Here is a 23,839-nt window from a genome sequence, read left to right as displayed (position 1 = left end):
TATAGTTTTGACTGACTGGAGCAACTCAAAATATAAATAGTCCAGCTGAAATCAGCAGAGCTACTCCCAGTATTGCTACTCAATAGGTGAAACTGTTGAGGTGACAGATTATTTGTGTAAAGCCCTTGTTGCTTTGAAACTTCATGTAAATCCATGAAAGAAAGCATGTCAAAGTGAAGGACTACAGTTGGGCACAGAAATCTTGTGGGATGCAGGATTAGGGCTGTTTCAAATGTGTGGCAAAAGAATGAGACCCAAGATAAACGAGACTCTCCAGCTTGTTCAGGACAGACTTCAAGGCAACTTTTACTTTGCCACAGCTAAACCCACCAGAACCTTGGCTTCCACATTCAACAACAGAAGGTAGTTCAGATGCAGCTAAAATCCTTTGCATCCTTTTAATTTTACAACACTTCCTTCTGGTCATGTCTTCTTTCTACCACTGGTGTCCTCATCCTTTCAAATTTTCTTGCCTGTATTCTTTTCCCACCTAGAGAGTCTGTGTGTGACCTGTAGCCATAAAACCCTACAGAACTTATAATATTTATGTGCTGGCACTACCTACCCAAAAGGCCATGATTTGAGGGGCAATTGGAAGTTTTCAGAAGATATTCCAACCATAGATTCCAACCCTTTTCCCACACAGGTTTGTAAGTCTCTCAACCCCCACATTATCCATGTTGACCTATATTATTTTTGTCACACTTCTAAATCTTTCTATTTCTAACCCCAAGGTATTGGGTTTTCTCTCTCTTTTGTTTGTAACTTGGGTATTTTATATGGTTACTTAGCTCATCAGGAATTCAGCCCTTTGTTACCCCTGCTAGCCTGCTCTGGATAAATTTATGGGGGCTGTGAAAAAGTTAGACTTCAATTAACAATCACTAACAATTAGTAAAGGTAGAAAACAATGACTTTAAAATAAAATTGAATCCATATTGTTTTGTACAGTTTTATAGAGACTGAACAGAGATAGGGTACAGCTTATGGAAGCAAAGAGGATCTGAAAGAAGATCACTCATAACAGGTTAAGAGATACTTGACCAGAGAAGGTCAGCAAAACTTTCAAAAGTTTTGGATAGAGGAAACTGCTGCTTTCTCGGCTGGTGACGACTGAAAACTTGTAGTTCAACCTTACACCTTACATCTAAGAATTTTACATCTGTATAACACCATGAAGACTAAGTAATATTAGAAAAGAGAACTTATGAAGATAACAGGAGGATCTCTATTGGTCTGTTGTTGATTGTTAAAACATTCACAGCTTCTAACCAAAATGTTTCATTTCAAAACGTCTCTTATAAGGTCAGTCATCCTTGAAGTAACTTTGTGACTTGAAAATGAATATAAAAGGATAAAATGGAAATACTGAGTGTAAGTACAGTTTTCCAACACTTCCACTTAAAAAAAAATAAACCTCAGATGGCTCTCAGCCTTTTTTTTTTTTTCTCTATTCCTTTTCTTTTCTTATGAGCTTCCAAATCTCTAAATATATTCCACTAGTTTGTCAAGGTAGCTATATAAAAAAAAAAAAATTTTTTCTTGATTCCACTGCACAAAAAGCTGCTTTCTGGAAAAAAAAAAAAAAAAAAAAAAAAAGGTTTGTTTTGAAATAGGCAGAGAACAGTGGTTTGTATGCATTTGCTCTTCACTCATTATCTGAAAATAAGTCAGGAAAGAAAAAAGACAAATATGAAAAGGTGCTATTCTTTCAGCAAGACATTTTCCCTTCTTTTGAAACCATTTGTGTAGCCTTGAGGGAAGCAAATAAGTGCTGGAAAGAGATTATTATGATACTTTAGCATAGCATTTTATTTTTGAGTGATGCTAGAAACAATGTCTCACACACATGCTGAGTGATCAGCACCAGAAATCCTTCCTATTCCAATCAATTTTGCATGTGGTAATTTATTACTTTAAAAAAGAAGATGGAAACTTTATCAAAGGTTGTATAAGACTGTGTGGAGTTAGTACTTTTCCCTTCAGAGAAATCTGAACGAACAATCTGAAAGAGGTAACAGTACTATCAGATACTAATGTAACATTAGTAATGAATTTGCAATACTAATAAATTGGCAAAGGCTGATTTCAATCTCTATCTATAATAGAATACTATCAATGTAAACAGGTAAGTGAACTCATAAATTCAGTTTTCCTTTGCAGATGTAATGCATACCTTTCAATCAGCCTATTGCAAATCTGAAACTGCAATATCAAAATGTAATTTCAAACTACATGATTATGAGCACTGACAAAGCAGGCAGAGGGTTAAATACTTGAAGATGGAAGAAAAGTTGCCCGATTCTGAAGTCCTAAAGTTCTGATTGCCATTCTCCAAGAAGATCATAGGCTATACAAAAATCTCTTTGAAATTGTGCCTCTTGGATACATGAAAACATACATGGTAAGAAAAGCAGAGCTGCTACTGTTTGCATGTTCAAAAATTCTTGATACTGATATTACTGTACATTCTGTTCCAGGAATGGACTAATTGAAAATTCTGTATCTTATCTGCATCCCAAATTTTGGGTGCAATACCGCAGTGCTGCAATATGGTATCACAGTGCTTAAAATAGTATTGATCTTGAAGAAAGACTCAAACATTTATTGAGTTTTAAGTTTGTCCCATTCTGAAATTCCTGCAACTTCTCAGGATACATTTAGAACTATGCTTGAACTCAAGCACATACATACATTCCTCTGCTCCAATGAATGTACAAGATAAACTTTGCAGATCCCTTCAGAAGACACACAGGTATTTCCCTTATGCTCTCCTGTACTCTGAAAACTGTTTTTGCTATTTCCCTGCCATTCTTTCTTGCTATTGCTGATCTGAATGCTGGCTATGAACTAGGTTACCTTTAATTTAGCTGCATCAAGCTGTTTGCCAGGGAAATATCAACAACTTTGTACAGGTCAGATGGGCAACTAACCTCTATAAAAAGCAGCTCCAAGGCCAGAATGCCATTTAAAAGCTCTATTCAATTAGCATTCACTTTCTACGTCTTAGGTCATGAAGCATCTGCAAAGTGCTCTGTTCCCATACAGGCTATTATCATTCTATAGAAAATGTGCATTATTGCTGTCAAGAGAATTAAATTTGAAGTAGAATCTAGGCTCTCTTAGCACCCAAGAGCCTTCAAATATTCCTCCCAGAGCTCTCAGCTGAAAACAATTTGCTTTTCTTGTGCGTGTGTGTTGTTTCTCTTGGGCTTTTTTTTTTTGGGGGGGGGGGCGTGTTGCTTTATTAATATGAGCATAACAATGGCAGCCATCATGCAATCCACTCAGATGATGTGAATGATGAGTATGCACTGGCAGCTATAGAAGTTACTTTGCCATTATGACACTATTTGTTTTAAAGCTGCCAGCTCCCATCAGAACCCCACTGCACTTGCACTCAGTAATGGATAGTTGTTCCTCCAAGAGTTCATACTCAAATTTTGACAAAGGACAGAATATTTATAGGAAGTATTATAGAACCCTGACCTCTGATACCTGAGCAACTACTCTACTAGAAGTTGTGTTAAACTTTGAGCCAGAATACCAGTTTGCAAGCCAAACAATCTATCTGCTTAAGTGTTACAGGTAAGCCCAGAACTAAGCCTGGGAATAAAAAATGAAGTTGAATTTGCTATGTGAATGGGCATGCCATGGAGCTATCTGGTATTAGGACACCAAAGACTGATTCTGAGCTTATGTAGCAGTTAATTTATTACTGGGCTAACTGAATAATGCATGAGATCTTCCACCTTAGACTACTGAACTTCATTTATGATTGCCATCCCAGTTCCCACATGACTGCAATAACCCTCTCCCAGTACCTACATTCAAACATTCTGAATGTCATCTTGCATAAGTATTCTGAAATGTAGAACAGTGATTGCAGGTTATTGAAATTTTGCTGAGATTTGGTAAGCATCTAACTGTGCCTTCCATATTTTCCCTTGAATTTTTTATCATCCCAATCAATTCTGACTAGGATGTAATGTTCAGATCTTAATAAGGCTGTAAGCAAGCATTTATTTCCTTTATAATTTTCTATTAATTACAGAGCAGCTAATGCATTTTAAGAGTCGGCTATTAATTCATTTACATGGGCTGGCTTTTTAATTGCCTATTAAGTACCTGTACTCATTTGAGAGATTTACATGGAATTGTTGCCAAAAATGTCTTGTGCAACTGTACCAGACTCTTTTTCTGTCTGAGTTCTCTATTGTTTCAGGCCATATTTATCATGGTTACTTTCCTTTTACATAGCTAGCCTTTTAGCAGCTTAGATCTAAAAGCATTTAAAGCAATTATCCTATATAATTACCTACATCTTCTTCCATTTTTCTGACTTTCTTCTCATATTAAAAAACCTCAACAAAAAAAGCCAACCAAAATCAACAGATTTCAGTCAGACTTGGTCAGGCATTAATTATTTACAATGAATAACTTTGTAATCTATAAAAGAGCCTACACTAAAAATTAAGACTTATCCCTGCAGCCACATCATTTCCTGCTTAAGCCAGGAGAGAGATTCTACTGCTATCCATTTATCATTGCTGAGTGTTACAAAGAGCTGACAAACAAAAGTTTGACTTCATAGAATCAACTGAGCATCATGTGGGAGGTTACAAAACCAGATGAAAATAAGCAAGAAAACTGAAAGCAGCAAGTGAACACAAAGAACAGAAAGCATAGAGATTTGCCAAAATCACCACCCTACTACCAGTGTTAGTGCAAACTGAGAAGCAATAGAAACCTTCCCTTGATGATATTTTCAGAAATTCCAACTCAGACTCTGAGGCTGAAAGATGAAGTTTATGTTCCAAGCAAAATCTAAAAATTGCAAAAATTCTGCATTTCCATGTTGGGAAGAAAATGAGACATTTTTAACACCTCAAATTGTGTAGAATATTTTCCTAGTCATTGCATGTAGCAATATGAATGAGATTTACCACCTCAAACAGATTAGCCAATAGACCATTCTACAACATATCCCTCAAGTTTCCTGACTCCCAGTCCTTTTCCAAGTTTCCAAGTTACCAGACAAACAAGCTTTGAAGCAAAATCCATTAGAAGATTCACTGACATTAACACATTGCTACACGATACTTGCGCTTTACAAAAATGCATTTTACAGGGGAAGAATATTCCACTGGAAAATTTCTGTCTCTCTCTATCAGTAATCAGCTGATGCCCTGAAGCAGGAGTTCTTGTATCTTTTTTCCCCTTCTCTAATCTTATCTAACATAGCTGTGGATGTTCTTATTATCCATACAAATGTCTAATCCCTTTTGAATCCTACTAAGCCCTTATCTGTCCCACAGGGTAAATTTTCTTTGTGTAAAAAACCTGATTCCTTTTAGCCTTTTTAAAATTTGTAAGTGATCCATCTCACTTGTCCTTGTATTATGAGAAAGGGTAAATAGGAGTTTCTTTTTGCGTGCTGTGTTTTATTTTGCATACCTCTTATACAATTTTACTTTATGAGGTTCTCCACTAGGATAACATTCTTAATCCTTTTCAAGCTCATTTCACAGGGAAGCTGTTTGTTTAAGTAGGACCTTTTTTTCCTTTTGGATGGAGAAGGGAATAAAATTATGAGATCTGAAATATATCATTTGATTCACGAGAACTAATTTTACGCAAGTAGAATTCTATTGAAATCGGCATCTCCTAATGTGTAAGGCTTGTGTCTCTGCTCTGTCTGTGTCTATAATGGCACCATATCATTTTCTGTCCTCTTCTACATGTTAGCTAGTATTTTTGTCCTTTTTTTGAACCACAGCTGTACACTGAACAGAAGGCTTCCTGCAACTACTCAAAACAATTCCCAAGTCTTTTTGTGACCTGGTTCTAAATAATTTGGACACCAACACCATGCCCAAGCAGAAAGCTCTTGGAGAGACAATCTCTGGGCTGATCTCACTGATTTCACTGCTTGAAATGTGCTTGGCAAGGAACAGAAGATGGATAGGGGAGGAGGGAGAGACCACATGTGGCTATTTATTTTAAGACACGGAAATGGCTGGGAAAACTTCTGTTCTATAGTACTTTATACCAGCAGTTGAATCTCAATAATAGATCAGGTTGTATTTTATTTTTATGACATCCAGAGCCCCCATCTTAACTTGCATAAGGTGCACTTAACACAGATGTCTCAGCTACATAAAGCTGGTAACATGACTAGCGTGGATAAAAGGAAGATGATTGTCCCTGCTGTAGAGATGACGATGAGACACAAGAAGAATGAATGTTTTGCCCAGAGTGTCATAAGACATCCACTATGAAGGTGGAAATTGAATCTGAAGTTCCCAAGTCACAGTCTGGAACCTTAAACACAAGCCACTCCTCTTCCTTATTCCCTAGAGAAAGAAAAGACAAGCTAAGAGAAACTGACCTTCCTTCATTTTCTTGTACATTGGGTCATTCCCATAAGTCCATCTACTCCTATTATTTGGGGGGTTTAAAACTCTTTGCTTATCTTCCTTTTTCAAACTTGGTATCTTTGGGGGACTGGCACACTAGAGAGAGAGATGTTTAACAGAGATAATCCACTCATAATGACAAGCAAATCTTAAGGAAGGCAAAATGCTTGCATGCACTAAGACTGGCTTCTGAATAGTAATTAATGAACATGCATGAGGCTTTGCAGTAATGCTCAGCTCCACAAAAGAAGCAGAAGAAACAGAGATAAGGCAGCTCTTTTTCAGTCAGCACCGCTGATAATTAAATGACCTTGTCAGAAATTATAGACGTTTACTGATTCAGCAGAGAATATTTGAGGAGGAAAAAGAAAAGAAAAGACAAAATTGCCTTTATATGTCAAATCAACTGTAAAAAATCCCGGCTTAAGATAGAAGACAAAAAAAAAAAAAAAAGAAAACACCTAAATCTTTATTTCCAGAAGCCAGAACTAATATAACAAAAGCTTGAAGAATACCTTTGTGCATTTTTTCATTTTTATATATGTAAATCAAGTAAATGGAGAGCTTTGGGCTGCTTATTTAACAGCTATATAATAGGAGCATTAATGTGGTTTGGCTTGAGAGATGCATATTTCAGGCAAAGGAACTATTTGTATCAATATTACTATGTAGAAGATAGAGAAATGTAAAAGAAGAATGATAATATAAATAGCAGTGAGCAATTTTATACTGTTTAAACAAATAGGAAAAAATGCCTGATGACTGCAATTAATTCATTACTATGTCACAAATTATAGAACTCTGTGGCTGTACATCCTAATGATTAAGTAGGGCAGTAAATGATTAAGTGCATCAGTCTGGTTACTTTTGACTCTCACGTCATGAATTCAAGACCTCACTTGTTGCCAGAGGAAGCACCTGTATTCTGTGCATTGTGCATCCTTCTAATGAAAAGGACACCTTTCTCTCTTGCTCGTGAAACCTTTGTGGAGTTGATGGAGTGGGGAACCAGACAGACATAGATAGTGCTGTCCTAAGGATGAAGCTAGGAATTATATTCATTTCAAGCATAATTTTTAAATATTACTTCTGCAAAACTCTCATTGTGTTAGGAATGTGAATGACCAGCACACAGACTGACCTTTCCCCAGAATAGAATTGGATGAGCCGTTCACAGTAAATTATTTGTCAGTTTTCACATTGTTTAGCATCTGAAAAGCCTGAACTCCCAGCTGTGCTAAGACCTTTTTGGCACATGAATAATCACGAGAAGTTTGTTATATGTCCTGATCATTGTGGTGATTCCATGCCAGCTCCACTGTAGGTCAATAAAACCTAGGACCTCCTCAAGCAAATCCAACTGATCCACAAGATTTTCTCACCAGCACACGCTCTGGTTATGGCCTTGTGGCAGGGCCAGGATGAAACAACATCATGAGGCACCAGCTCTGCCCCACCTCCCTTCTTTCAATGCAATTTCAGGTCTTCCAACTGAACTACATGATGGTCCCTTTTGCAGACAAGGGATAGACACATGAAAAAAAAAAAAAAAAAAAAAAATCACTGGGCTTTGTGAGGTCCTTAACATTAGCTCTCTACCTCCTTAGAAGTCAGACAACCATGGTCCATAGATCACCAGTTAGTAGACCATCTACACCAAAAGGCAGAACTTATCCTCACATACATTCAATTCCCAGCAGCTTCATTAGCCAGGTTGCATGATCTCTCCTGATGTGGCCAAGTTCTAGAAATAGGAGAGAGAATACTGTTCATAGAACAGACATGCATTTCCAGAGTGGTACGAGATGTGAAAAAGTGATTGGGTAATGGAAATATCACCCTATCAATATATTAAAAATCTGAAAAATATTTGTATTGGGTACAGGGATATTGCCCAAGTGACCCTTATCTCCATATTAACAGTATTCTGCAGACTTTATCCTGTTCTATTTTAAAAGAAAGGAGAACTTGCATTTCTTGCATTGGTATGTCTGTTGATGGTCAAGTTCCACTATCTGTAAATACTCCTTGGAAATTTGAAACATTAATAATCTGTCTTAAAAAGCTTGTCTAGTCCTTAGTTCATATTTATGCAGGTAGATTCACATTTAATACCTTCAACCTTCACATTCCACTATTAAAATGCATTTCTAATTGCATGTGGTTTGGGTTTTTAAAAATTTTGATTTTCAAAAAGTAGTCATTCAAATTATGGAGCAAATGACACTCACTGCAGTGGAGCAGACCACAGCAACCTAGTGAGTTAGTCTCCTTGATCATCAGGTTAGGAAAAAAAACCAAACCACACCCCAAAACAAAAAAGCCCCAAATCACAACTCAATCCAAAACCCTACAACAAAGACTGTGAAGATGCAGAATTTGTAACAATTTTTCCTCCTCTAAGTGTATCTGTGGAAACAAATGACCTCCACAGAAAGGTCAACACACAGCAGATAAAAACATAAAAGAGGCAAAGAGTTAGAGAGCCCAACACTGACACATAAACCAGCATCAATCTGATCACTTCTTACATCTTGCAAGTCTTACTGGTGCTTGTATGCTCCACTGCCCTTTCTGGAGCAGCATGGCATCACACTCTCCCTTTCAGCTGGTCATCCAAGAAACCCCCACAATCTACTCACTTCCTTCCTATCTGTATTTATGTTCTTAACGATTTTCACCCAGGTGCATTACCCTGAACTTATCCTGCACGTTAATTATACACTTATTCACATTCTCTTTGGTGGGAGCTTAGTGCTTTTTATTGATAGTATTTTGTACCCCGCATGGAATAAGAACTTTTTCCAGTTTGTGCATTTTACTGTCTGAACTGAGCTCTTTTTCCACTAATAACACCATTTTTTTGAACTATACATTGCACCAGCTAGTCAAATTTTATATCTTTGTCAAGTTATGTGCCATGATAAAGTGCCTGAACTGAGATCTTTAGGAACAGAAAACATTTCTGTTTTTCATATTAATTAAAATGGTACTTTAATTCATAAAGTAATTATGGCATCTACTTGATCATATACTCCAGAAACAAGTGTCCTAATTTCAAGTATACTTTTTTAATAAAGTGATTACATCTCTGCTTTACATAAAAAACTCAATTCAGACTTTGGTATCACACTGTGACAGGCTTCTTTAGAGTAACAAAGTTTCACCACTTAAAGTTGCCTACATGGTATGGCAGAGTGCTAAATAAGGTGCTTTGCAGCTGTTGCTGTTCATGTATTTCCCATGCAATGGTTCCACAACCTAGCACATGAGCTAAGGGAATTATGTGCAGCTCAGAGCTCTGCACTGTATTCCAGCCAACCATCAGCAATTCTCAGCTCACTGTTGTGCCAAAGGTCTCTTCAATATTACTTGGAAAATATTTTTAATAAATAAATAAAACCCAACCCCAAACCACAACAAAATACCAAACACACACACTCCCCCACACTGCAAAATGTTTAAGGATTCATTGGCAATGGCAGTACTTGCATTTTCTTAAATGTGATGGCTGTAAAATGTACCTGGCAAATTAATAATAGTATGAATTTTAAATTATGCACCAGGTCTCTGTGAGATTAAATCAATGTGGCATAATTAACATCATTCCCTCCCCGATAAAGGTCTTCTGTGCTGTCAAAGTTTTTTAATATACTTTAGTCTGAATAGAATATTTTTTTTTGGCAATAGATATTAGTTGGCAGGAAAAATCACTCATGACCTTTTAGCTTATACAAATAAGTCAGGCTTTTTTTAAAGTCTGCACACTGCATCTTCCACAATAAGAGGCAGAACTTAATGGAAATAATTCTGCTGTAGCATTCAGTGCTGGGTGGTTGTTTTCACGCAGAAAAAAAACCAATACACGTTCTTTATTTTTTTAGGGCTATAGTCCAAAGGAAACAGAATTTCATTATTAGACCATGCAAATTATTAGGCAGCATGTGTGCCATTGGTACTCATAATATTTGGGATACTCTTATTAGATTCTAAGCATTTCTGCCAAAATATTATAAACAGCCAGGTTCTAACATGCAGCAGTTGTGTTGTGTATATTTTGTCCCTCACGAGGAATAGACAGAAGCAAGGAGAAATACTGATTAATGTCACTACCAGAAACATCTTTGTGCCATAATATTGTGCTGTGGAATTGCCTGTCTGGATTTGGTAGGGTTCTGTATAAGCAAGTTGGGAGAAGGATTAACAGCAGAGGAGGCAGTCTCAGAAATTCTGGTTTAAAGTTCAATCCCTGCTTCTGATGCAGTAGATCTCAAGCTGTTTAATACCAGTGAGCCAGAGACGGAGAGCAGATGTTCCCTTCAAGATCCAGATGTGCCTATGGAAGAGGTTACTGCCCCTAAGTGTTCATTAATGACCCTCCTGATCTGCTGGGAATGGAGTTCATATGAATCATTTCATTTGTTTAAGGCAAAAATTAACCAGACTGTCTCAGATCTCCTATTCAAATTACCTAAACTAAGACCATGCAAAACTTTGCTAAATGACTGGAGAGAGTAAACTTCTGCACAGAAAGTAAAAGGCAAGCAGCTTCAGGCACTCATCTCTTCTGTCACTAAAGGCCTGAAAAAAAACATTGGTTCACATCCTCAGTTTTGTATGTATGTTCATATGTGAAGTCTGAAACAGGTCAGACTAAAATACTGACTCAGCAGCTAAACACCCTGATATATTAGCATGCAAAGTTAGCTTGCTGCTTAACCGAATGATCAACATTCATAAGGACGGCTCAAAATAAAAAGTTTTTACTCTATAGTTAGCTTCAGACACTCTGTTCAAACAATGTGGATGGCAATAAAATTTGAGTGGCATTTGCTGCCATTCTTGTTTATTCCTGATAAAATTTGAAGTATAATTTCCAAAATATTCACTCTAGTGAATATTCATTGGTTATTATACTGCTTAGAGATATAGATAAAGTTGAAAATATGGGTTAAAATTAATTTTGGATAAGATTTTTGGGTTAGATAGACTTAAATTTGGGCATTTTGTCCAAGTTATCTGGTTTGTCCAAGTTAACATTTGGAAAAGTAAGCAAGAGCCAGCATTTACAGTAGGAAAAAATGTGTCTTTTTTGCTGACATCATGTGTTAACAAGAACAGAACAGAGCTGTTAAGAAATGTTATTTTTCAGCATGTGTGGTCAAGAACAAGCCAGGATTACCATCACTTCAGAAACCCAAGGTTCAGCATCACAACTATTTTCTGCTGGCTGTTTTTGCAGTTAAAACACGTTCATCCTTAGTTCAGTTGTACCACTGGTGTCAGCAATAGATAATTTTCTCAGTATATACAAGGGCTGTGGATATTGCAAGGAATACAACAGCAGTAGTAATTAGCGCCTGTTAGAGACGGCTGAAAACCCCTCAGCAAAATGCAGAATTACTCAAAATTCAAAGTACTTTGCATTCATTAAGAATATAGAGTGGGGCCATTTTTTCCGTGTAGAAAACACGGAAGACTTAGATATTTCTATAGACAGTGTAGTCTTGGAGACACCCAAAAGTCTGTTAATAGAAAACATATCTATATTCTTGAGTAGATGAGCACCTTTAGGCAGAAATAACCAAATCTGAGTCAATTTCTTCATATTAGGAATGTTCTGTAATGCAACAAGAACCCCCAAAACCCAAACCAACCCACACTTTGTGCTTTCATGTGGAGTAAAACATCCTGTCAAAATTTCAATAAAATGTAAGTTCTGTGCAGTAAAGTAGAAACTTAAGTGACAAATAATTTTGTTTTAAAATTCAACACCCCTCCCTCCAAGTAGGCAATCTTGCCCAGCTTGACTAGTTGGTTTTATATAACTAGGAGAGAGGTCTTACAGTCATTTACTTATTATAAAATATATTCCCTACTTTTGCCAGCTGTTGGAATGAACAACTTACCACTCATTAGTGTAGTTTTCAGGTTAATTATGTTTTGCAACAGCCAGAACAATGAACAACTCTGCTCAACCCTAGGTAAGCAAGCCTGACACATTCAATTTATGCTGTACCATTGCCACTGGATGGCATTAGTTAGTTGTGCTACAGGAATGGATGTGAAAGGGAACAATTAACTCTGTACAGCTTTTACCAATAAGTATTAAAGCATTAAACTACGAGTTATCATAGTTTTATCAGATGAGGGCCATTGATACTGCATTTGCTTCACAATGCTAAGCCAGCTTTCATGAATAGTAGTGTGTCATGTTTACATATAAAAGGACAAATAACCTTGTCATGTCAGTAATAAGCTATAATACAATGATACTCCAGTTGACTTTTCCCTCACATATTGGCATTTCAACTACTGTGATGATAAGCCCCAAAACATATACATTCCAGTTCCAGCAAGGGAAACCAACACAGCCTTAATGCAGGCAACCAAGTTTCAGAGCGTTTCAAAAATCCAAAGGCACTTTAAATTGAGCATTTCAAACTAAGCTGGTTGCTAGGTTTCTTTCTCTGACAGCCATGTGTTTGAGAGTCACACAAAAACCACAGTAATGCAGTTGAAAAACAAATACATGCACACACACACCTATTTTTAACCCACTCAGCTAGATCCATATCATGGCATATGATATTGTTTCATTTACTGCTCAGATCAAAATCTGTTGCTCTGTGGTGGATTGTCTAGAGAGAACTCAGCTCCCACAATGTCCTGTCTTTTATTTGGAACACTGAGGCAAACAAACCAAACCTCCAAAGGGACCTTTGAACTCTTCCCAACCCCTGCCTTTCCCCCAGATGTTTTCTCTTATGGGTATTTTCACAGGAGAGAGGTGACATTGGGCTAGAGACCTCATCACTTTTCCCTGAAATGGACCTCAAATACAGCTCCATTCTTTGTGTCACGCCAGCAGAAGCTACTGAAAAGTGCACAGGACAGCATCAAAAGGAAGGATGTGGGAGGGCTGCTTTGCAATGAGGTCTTCATCAGGGAATTGAAACCTCAGGGAAGTTGCTAAATCACCTCCCAATTGCTATAGTCTTGCCTTTTCCAGGCCCGCTTAGCCCTTATCCAGTTGATCCAACATGATCACATGAGAAACTGGAAAGGGGAAGGACAAGAAGAAAAGAATAAAAGGGGTTTAGAAAAGAGAAGATGGAAAAAATCCTCTGAAAACAGGATGCTTACTGCTTCCAAATACAAAATGTAAAAAGGACATGAAAACACACTGTCCTAAAATGTGATTATTAGGCCACGTACATGATTTGTTGTCAACATGAAATTAAAATGCTTGGGGTTGGAAGTGCTGATGCCTGTAACAGAACCATAGTAAATAGTCTGACTATTGTTGATTATTTCATGCTTTGAGTGAAACATAGCTTTTGTGAAGCAGTTTTACATGATCAGTGAAAAGATAAAGGACTGTTTGCATTGTATCATGATACAGATTAAGCTCACAGAAAACTGATTCCTATTTGGTTTAAGTTTAAAATTTATTGCTCTTGGACTTACAAACACCTAACGTATCAAGAACACAGAATTTCAACACAGAGTTTTGCTTCTTTGTAACCTGTAATAAAAAAAAAGTATCTGGTAGAGAAGTGGGATTTTGTTTACTTTTTAAAGAAGCTCCTCGTTACATTTCCCTTATGTAAGACCTAAATTATACTAATCTAATCATCATTCTACCGGATGTTCATTTTTGTTCGGTAGGAGCTGATAGAACAATTGTTATAAGCAATTCCTGAACACTACAAAAAGTGCCTTTTACACTGCAGGTTTTCTTGTCTTAAATTACTGACACAAAACCTAGGAATGGGCTAACGCAATCTGCTGCTGCCACAAAATCCAAGGGAATTGCCTGGATGAAGTAGGATTAAAGCCTTGCATAAACACATGGTAAATTTTAGGACTGGAATAACGTTATGACATTTAATAAGTCAGAATGCAAACATGCACATTAGGCACTGGCTGTCGTGATCACTACTCCCTCTTCATGGAGGCAGGCATTGCCACAGCAAAGCTGAGGCTCAGGTAGTGCGGGCACAAGTAATGGTACAACTTGGCAACTAGGAAGATGAATGATTTGAATTTTCAGGGAATTGGTATGTCCCCAGCTAAAGACAGGGGATGTGGTCATGATAGAGACAAACACCATTCCCAGCTGTTCTAGCCCTGATATTTGCAGGAGGGGGAGAGTCCAGGAAGCAGTGAAGCTGTGTACTCAGGGCTGGTAGAGCTTTGGCTCTGTATGGGCACAGCGCTGCGTACAGCTCTGGTCAGCCTGAACCAAGCAAGACCTGTGCAGAGAAGAATAGCTGCAGAGAAAGGCTCTTAAGTGGATACAGGAAACAAAAAGCCTACCTTAGAAGAGGGGGTGAAAGAGTTTTGTTAACAAGATGAGCAGTGACACAAATGTTATCTAAAAATCACATAAAACATGGAACATAAAAATGTGTAAATATCCACAAATGACCTATCTAAGATAACAGCAATTTTGGTGCAAGTACAAGTAATTACTTAAAGTGACTATGCATATTTTTAAACTTCATATTAAAAGATAACTATGAATGAGAGAAATGAAGTTTGGAAATACCCCTCCAAAAGAATGCAGAGTCCACACACCCTGACTAGGTTCAATACAGCTTAAAAGGGATCACGTGATGCAGGTGACTGTAATGGCTGGAGCCTGGCCTCAGTGCTCAGCACATTCTCGGTTCTTGTTAATCTACAAGTCTGAATCTGAAAATAACCTCAGAATGGCATTTTTAAGAATGTCAGTGTGCCAGCCCTGCCTGCACTGCTACAAAAGGTGCTGAGATCTAAGGTCCCTTTTCCTCCTCATATTTTCATTTTTCATCTCACGTACATCACTGGAAAGCCAGATGGCAACAGAATTTTATTCATAGACAACCTGAAATAGACATGCAGAAATAGCCTACAAACAAAAACCTCTGTTCTGTTAGAGGCCCACTGCATTTTAACTGTGCAACCCCTGAGATCTTCCAAGAGGTTTCAGTTGGTTGGGTTGGTTTTATTTTTTTTCAAATTGTTGAATGAAATGATATTCAAGTAGTTTTCCTGTAAACTCCTCAGGTACACTTATCCAGAATACAGGTTATGGTAACTTGAAAAGCACTGAAAAACTGGGAAAGCCAGAAACAGAATCTCTCAGCAAGGTTTTCTGAATATAGCAAAGCCACATTACAGTCCTGCTGTCTATAATACACATCTGGAAACCAACGAGCCATTGTATTTAAAGGGCAAATACAACAGACTGATAAATCATGAAATACAAATAACAATTTACCAAAGAGAATATACAAGTTATTCAGCTATCATCATACCTCTGCATTGTTTCAGAGCTGTGGGTACATCCCCTAAAAACTCTCTGGACATCCTCCCTTGCCTTCACACTTGTTTTATCTCACATCCAAACAAAAGGGAAAATATGGTAGCAAACATCTCTTCTCCGTTAAGAGGGTCTAAATGAAATGTATTTATGAATCACATTAATAATGGAATAAGGAATTGATGAATAAGAATGAAAACATTTACATAACAAAAAGAAGCAGCTTTTACCATAAATCATTAATAGCCTAATAACGACAATATGAAATAATAATTAACAAAGGCACAGCTATTATCACCCAAACAAGAAATAGCTTGACTTAACAAAGAATCCTACATAACAGATATGCTAATCTTATTTTCCAATTTCTGGAAACATTTTCTGTTACTTTTCAAAAACCCATTATCAAAGTCACAAGTAGGAAACTACTCAACCATTGCAATATTTTGGTTGTAAAACAATTTGATAGTTATTATAAAGTTTTTCTCATCTCTCTGTGGGAGAACAGGATGAATTCATTTATGCAAGAGTAATTTCTTCCACAGTCATTTTGCGAGATGATTTATTTGTAGAGGGGGACAGACAATAATAAAGTCTCAGATTTAAATAGCGCCTTTCATCCCAGAGGATCCTAAAGTGCTTTACAGAATATATCTCTACACAGGAATAACGTCACACACCTCTGAAGTGATAGATGGCACCTGTTTAGCAGCATGCACAGAAATGCTCCGTAACAGTTTAAAGCAGGCAGTGAAGAATACCAGAGCCAACAGAAACCACAGGTGGGATTAGAATATACTCCTAATAAGTACATCAAAACTTTTCTAAGGTATCACAGCAAACACACTTTTTCAAGAACTACCACATGGTTTTTAAGTCCCTGAACCTACTTCTACTGCTCCTGGTATATAATTTACAGAAGCTCTTAACTCAGCAGGACACACAATTTCTACTTTTCAGATTTGGCCTTATCCAAAATTCACTGCAGTCACCCAAAAGGTTTCCACTGACTTCATTGGCTTTGGGCCACATCTTGTTTTCTTCTTCAAGCTGTTGGAAAAAACAGATAGGTCTTTTTGCTTTTACTTTTTCCATTTTATCACATAATACTTGAATCTATTCTTTTGGCCAGTGGTTGCTCTATTCACCCCAAAGGATTCATTATTAAGCACCCACATGTGCCAACAGTAGAACAGAAGCACAGATAAGATTGTTGCGTGCGAAGTCTGTTGATGACAACATTTTAAAAACACCAGCAACTTAATGGTGGACAATTTATGCTATGCTTGATATATATTTTAAATGGCATATAAGTAGTGGGCGGTGTAGTCTTTCCAAAAGAAGAAGATAAACAAGGATCTCTTGCACACGTTTTCTAGAGCACTGAGGTTTTCCATTGAACAACTATTTAGGTCACAAGAATTACAGACAGGGAATTTAAGCATGGATTAATAAAAAAGCAATTTCCACTATCAGTGTTTTTCAGTATGCTTGATAATCCTTTGCTTTTTATGAGATATAACTACCCTCACCCTCGGGTCAATACCCAAATGGTTTCTATAATGTGCACAGAGGATAATAAATTGGGTTTGCCATTTTCTGATGTTCGTTTAGTCCTAAAGCAATCTGCTATGTGAAGGTCCCATGCTTGTTTATAGTATCAGCTTCAGTTTATTTTACAAAATATTTCTAGTTCAGGAAAAGGAAATGTGTTTTGGGGGGGGTTGTTTTGTTTTATTCTTTAAACATGGGCCTTTTTTATCCATGTATCCTGCAATTATGTCCTTTTCAAGTCACGGTGGGGTGTGCCTATACCTAAACTAGTGGAGCAAACAAAAAAGCATTAACCTCAACCTTGCGTATATGCTTGAGTTTCATTCATAGGACTCTGTTCTTATATGCATGCCAAAATGCAGTAGAAACAAACCACCTTTATATATTTACAACTTATGTTTCAAAATGTATGCATTTTTTGTTTTCCATAGCTAAGTCCAGAGAACAATAATGCAATTTCTCAGCAACATCTTGCTGTTTCTAAATATGCTTCGATCCCATCATAACAACAAAATAGCTTCCAGAAACTTGGAGGAGCCAGAATCACCCTATACTATGTATTTCCATGTTAAAAATTGGAGCTTTCCTTCCAAGCCTTTCTCTTTCTCCTTCTATCTCTCATAGAATGGATAAACTTTCATCAGCAGATGTTTAGTAAGGGTCACTACATTTTTAAGTATGAGCAGAATCATCCACTAAAAAATGAAATATGCTGACAAAATCTAATTAATTACTACAGTCTTCCTTGCCTAAGATCATATTAAAGTATATTTTTAAATTATTGCAAATCTAAATAACGCAAGGATGTGCAAAAGGTTTGTACAAGGGATTGTCAATCAAAATCCTGTTTATTTTAGGAAAGCTTAAATCTTGCTTGCAACAGTTGACACATGAGGATTTATTCAGGTCAGGTTTGAAACTTATTGTAACTGGCCACACTAAATGTTTAAAATTTGACCTATTCAAGTGATTATGCCAACTAATTTCAGACAACTCATTAACAGCAGCAGTGGACTTTTGCAAGAACATAAAGACATTTTCATTGACAGGATTTTTATGACACCCGACTGGCACTTCTGGACAATACTGCATCATAAATACATACATATAAATATATTTATTTTTCCATCATAATGATGCAAAACCAGGACTTCTAGGGACATTTTTTTCCAATATCTGCAGAAAGCAAGGCAGTGGTTTTCCAGCATACAAAAATACCATGTGCTACAGTTTAGAAAACAGACGAGAAGTTTACAATATATAACAGCAAGAGAAGAAGCTCCTTTATGAACGTATTATTACTCACATAAGAGGTGTCTATTGGCACGTCTTCAGAAAACAACATTCCTAAGGTGGTTTCAATTGTCATGGGATATTTAATTACCCTCAGACTGAAACATATCAAAAACCCTAGGAACTCCAGCACTAAGAAGTTCCTTAAAATGTATGGAGGTGCTCTTTTAAAACTGATTTAGAGTGTTACTCAATAAAAAAGGAATGAAACATACAATGCCATTAAATGTAGAGCAGCAGTGTAAATGTGTCCCACTTCCAGCCACTTGCTATTATGATGAGAACAACAGAAGATAATTAATTTTTCTTTTGTAGTGATGATTCCCAATGAGTTTCTTCTGTGAAATTAAAGAATGAAATCCAAGCAGGCACAAAGAAACATGCTATCAATCATGTGAACCATCACAGGTGCCTGGAATTGTCTACCAGACAAAGTTGTTGAGGCAAAAACATCAGGGTCATTAAAAATCATGATAGCATCTTGTGGTTAATGGAGTACTACAGAAAAAGGAAATGAGCCTTGAGAAGCTGAATGCCCTTTACTCAATCCCCAAACATTATTTCTTCTTGCCCTTATGTTCTAAATTAATATCTTGTTTTCCAACCAGTGTAGCATTTCCATTACAATCAGATGCCACTTTGGTTTAGCAGAATCATTAACCAAGCTATTTACATCAATTATCAGGCAACCCATTGTCCCAGTATTGCTACTAATTCCCTTATCTGAAAGGTCTTTCTATAAGGAAACATAGCATGTTAGCAATACTCAGAACGTGTTATTAATACTATTGCTGCCTAACCACTGATCAGTGTACCCCAAGAGCTGCAGACCATAATGATCTGTGATTATACACTTGTATTGGCAGTGTAATTTTCAGCTAACTACATACAAGTAGTTGGAGCAACAGAGCACAGAGATATAAAGAGCAGAAATAAAAGTCAGCTTTGAGATGGAATGAGACAAGTAGTTGGCAGGGTCTCTACAGTAGTCCTATAGATACCTATGTATATCAGCATGTGCTGAAATAGTATATTCCTCAGCAAATGCCACAGAGTATCTGACATTTAGATTATGAGGGCGCAGTGGCTATATCAGAACCCATCTGAGGCATGGATTTTTCACTGATGGTTTTCCCAGTAGTCATAGGGGTTTTTTCCCAGATAAACAAGAAAGCAGTCATTCTTGCAATTACTCTAAAATTAAGGAATCAAGCTCCAACACACATAGCAATACAATTTTCAGAACAGCATCTGGTTGCTCTGGAGATGGGAGATCCAGCTACCAGTCACATAGAGATCTGAGGGAGTCCAGCCTGATAGGAAGACAGCAGACTGACTTGACTGTCTGTTCATGTGGTCTCTACTCCGTGCTTCAAATAAACTGGCACATTATCAGAACAGTCTCATAACTTCTGATCAGTAATTTTTCTTAGGAATAGGCGGCATCCATTTTTCATTTGGAAAAACCAGTTCAGTCTCTTCCTCTTTTCTTTGGAAAAAGGTGAGTGTGAGCCCCACACAATGCATTTGCCAGGCATCCTGGCCTTTATTCAATGAATCATAGAATCACAGAATGGTTTAGGTTGGAAAGGACCTTGAAGATCATCGAGTTCCAACCCCCCTGCCATAGGCAGGGACACCTCCCACTACACCAGGTTGCCCAAGGCCACGTCCAGCCTGGCCTTGAACACCTCCAGGGATGGAGCCTCAACAACCTCTCTGGGCAGCCTGTTCCAGTGCCTTACCACCCTCACAGTGAAAAATTTCTTCCTAATGTTCAATCTAACCCTGCCCTCTTCCAGTTTAAAGTCATTCCCCCTCATTCTATCACTACATGCCCTAGTAAAAAGTCCTTCCCCAGCTCTCCTCATAGATCAATCCCTGATGAAGATGTAAAATACCAGATTCCAAATGATAAAAAAGTATTTATATTTTGAAAAATTTATTTTTGAATGTTTAGATGGAGATAGGCAATCAGAGTTAGGATTCTGAATACAGGGCAGAAATTAATTCTGTCCCCATTTTTATCATTTTGTTGGAACAATATTGAATAAATAATATTTAATATGTAGCCTGAACATTAGTTCTATTTAAATATTGGCTGTAGAAATAAATCTTGCATTGGTTTAATTAGAAACATCTGAAAACAGATCCTGAAAACGTCATGAGTCCTGTTTTGTAGCTCAAATATGAAACATCTTGTCCGCCACTCTTCTTCCCACTCCTCTACCAGCCTTCCCTGAAAAACAAGGAGCTGTAGACTCTTTGATAACCTGATCTGGTCAAAGGGGATGGTTGTAGCTAAAGAGAGCTAAGAATAGCCTGCAGCTATGACAGAAGAGAAAATACAGCCCAAAGCTATGCAGCATGTGTTGATATCCAATCACAAAAAGCAGCTTTGATCTTTATTGAACAGCATGAATGCTACACATAGGTAAGCACTAAACAATAAAGCTAGCTATTTCAGCAGCTCAGAGAGCATAGGTATCAAATACCAATGTTGCCAACAATTTGATGATTTACTTAAAACGCATGTGAATTTACCCATTGTTGCTGCTCAAGGACTATTGAATTGTATGAACTTCCTGGTGTGCTGCAGCCTGAAGTTCAGGAGTATGTTGATTGAAGAAGGAAGAGAAGACAGCATGACCACAAGGCATCAGAAGGGCCACTGTTTTTATTCACAGATATAGAATTTTACCATGGTTTCACAGATAAGCTAGAAGAAAACAATGTGACCATTTATTTTGTTAAAAATAGAATGCAGTCTGCAGGCTTCCCTTAGCGTTTTTTGTTTGATCTTAGTTTGTCTGTTTGTATGGCTTTTTTATGACATCAAGCCTTCTACTAAAAAAACCCAAACAAACTGCAAATCTAAAACCGCCTTCATTAGATCGGTGGAGAATGAACCACAATCCTTGGTAAATTCTTTTAATGAGTTGCAGGGGAAGGAGATAACTTTATCAGTCAAACATGTAAAACTCTGTAAAAAAACCTATGTATTGAATTAATTTGGTGAGATTTACTTTCCTCAAACCTATGTTCAGAGACATTAATTACTCTCATTTAACATATTAATCATATTAATAAAATATCACTTCTATTATTTTTCTCTCAGTATCAGAAACATTTACCTCATTCCACTGTCCCTGTAAACTTACTAAATACTGACATGATATTAGTTTGCTTTCATTTCTCTAAACCTTCCCTGGTATTCTAAAGCTTACCGAAAATCAATAGTAATGGCCCAGGGTTTTTTGGCCAACCCCCTAGAAGTCCAGGATGCAGCCTAACCTGATTTGCCAATTTAAATATGACACTTTAGTGCCTGCTGTTCAGCATCTGCCATAATTAGCACCATTACAGGAAAATATTTTATCAGTATATGAGAATTTCTCATCTGTGGAAATATTTCTGCATAGCATCCAGTAAAATATTCTTATACAGTCCCCAATTATTCAAATTTTTCAGTCTTAATTCTTCCTCTAAATCAATACGACTCATAATTATTTTAAGCTTTATGAAATTAGCTCTTTTAAAAACACTGCTATACATCCATGACAGATTTGGACTTTATTCTGTTTGCATATTACAAATATAATCTAGCCATAATCATCCACTCCTAAAATACTAAAAATTTTCAGTCCTCTAGTATATCAGTCTTTTGTTCCCAACATCCTAATTTTGTACAAAATGCACACTTGCTTTTCACCATTTTCACTTTGTTTGTTATCAAGTGTATTGCAGTTTCAAGCTAGTGTTGACCACTAGCCAGGCAAATGTCCAGCACGACAGTCCTTCATGGACAGAGATGAAGGCCATGTGAAGTGTAGACCCCATTCTTTTCTGCGGCTCACAACCTCCTACAAAATCTCACAAGGAAATCTACACAATTCTCTCCTCCAGCATTGTTCTGTGTCTTCTGTTGATACCCTATGAAGTATCTTGCTGTGTCATTTAACTGCATGCTTGTCCTTACCAGTGTCTCCTCTTTTCCTAATTTTAAGCACTAACAGTAGAAGCACACCTTATCCCTTGCCTACGAGGATCCAGTACACTGCCTATTGCAGATTGGGGGTTTGGGATGTTTTTTTTTTTTTTTTTACTCTTTCTGACTGTACAATTCACAACAAGAATTATCTGCCTTCTTTGTGGATGTCTTCCCATTTTTCTCAAGTCCACATTGAGAATTGTCTATGTTCTTTGCATAAGATGGAGAATTCTATTGAAGTTTCCTTAATTTTCTTACCAGTTGTTTAATTGCTTGGGCATATCTAATTTCTTTTGATCTCCAGAGGCAACTCCTGAAACTTTCATACAAGATACATGGATCCTACGGGCTTTGAGATGGAGCTCCCTCTCAGGGGTATTTAAGAGCAAGCAGAGTTCTCTAAAAGGATCCCTTAAATTTGGTATTTCACTCTCACACTTGGCAAGCATAGCACAAATCAGGTGGGGTTTGTGCACATTAAGGTAAGTAGAATTTGAAGCAGAAGAGTAAATGCATACCTAGGAAATATCATAGGTTAAATCAGAGACTGAATATGCTTTGCCATTTTGGGAGATTCCGTAAGAAACATGCTTTAAGAACAGGAATGTGTTGATTTTCAGCTGAACAATGCTGTGCAGAGAAGATAGGGTAGTTCTTGAAAAGTGTAATTTGCTTCTGCTCCAAGTGGATGAGCACAATAAACAATGGTGCAATATTCCTTGAGAGGAAATGTAGTTTCTCTCTCAGGCCAGAAGGGTTTCAACAAAAGTGTGGTATTATGTCAATGTTATGTGTTCTCAGGACGAGGAAAATATTATATAGCATGCTTTTTAGCTTATTTTTCAAAGTACGTGGCTGGTTCGCACATTTAAGTATTGTTGGATGCGAAAATTATTTTTGAGGCATATACCGACAAACAAAAAGGAAGAGAGAATAGGCTAGAAGACTGCAAAAGAGGAAGGAATCTGGTCACAATTTAGTACCTATTATGAACTGACAGATTTGTCAGATGAATGTAAAGATAATGGGAAAGAAAACCAATTTGATAATTTTGTGCAATACAAAATTTGCATGCAGACCTCACTTAACACTGCTCCTTCAATCACAAGGGCATGTAACCAACAGGGTGGACAAGAAGTGATTAAAAACACAAGTAAATAAAAATCTGCATCCCTTGACATTTTGAAAAAACCCACAGATGTCATGTCTATGTAATTATTGTGCTTCAAAATGGACCATGCTGCAAATGGAAATGAGAAATGGCATTTACTT

The sequence above is a fragment of the Vanellus vanellus genome, assembly GCF_965231255.1.
Source record: "Vanellus vanellus genome assembly, chromosome: 16".
Classification (NCBI taxonomy): Eukaryota; Metazoa; Chordata; class Aves; order Charadriiformes; family Charadriidae; genus Vanellus; species Vanellus vanellus.
Note: the sequence above shows the minus strand (reverse complement) of the source record.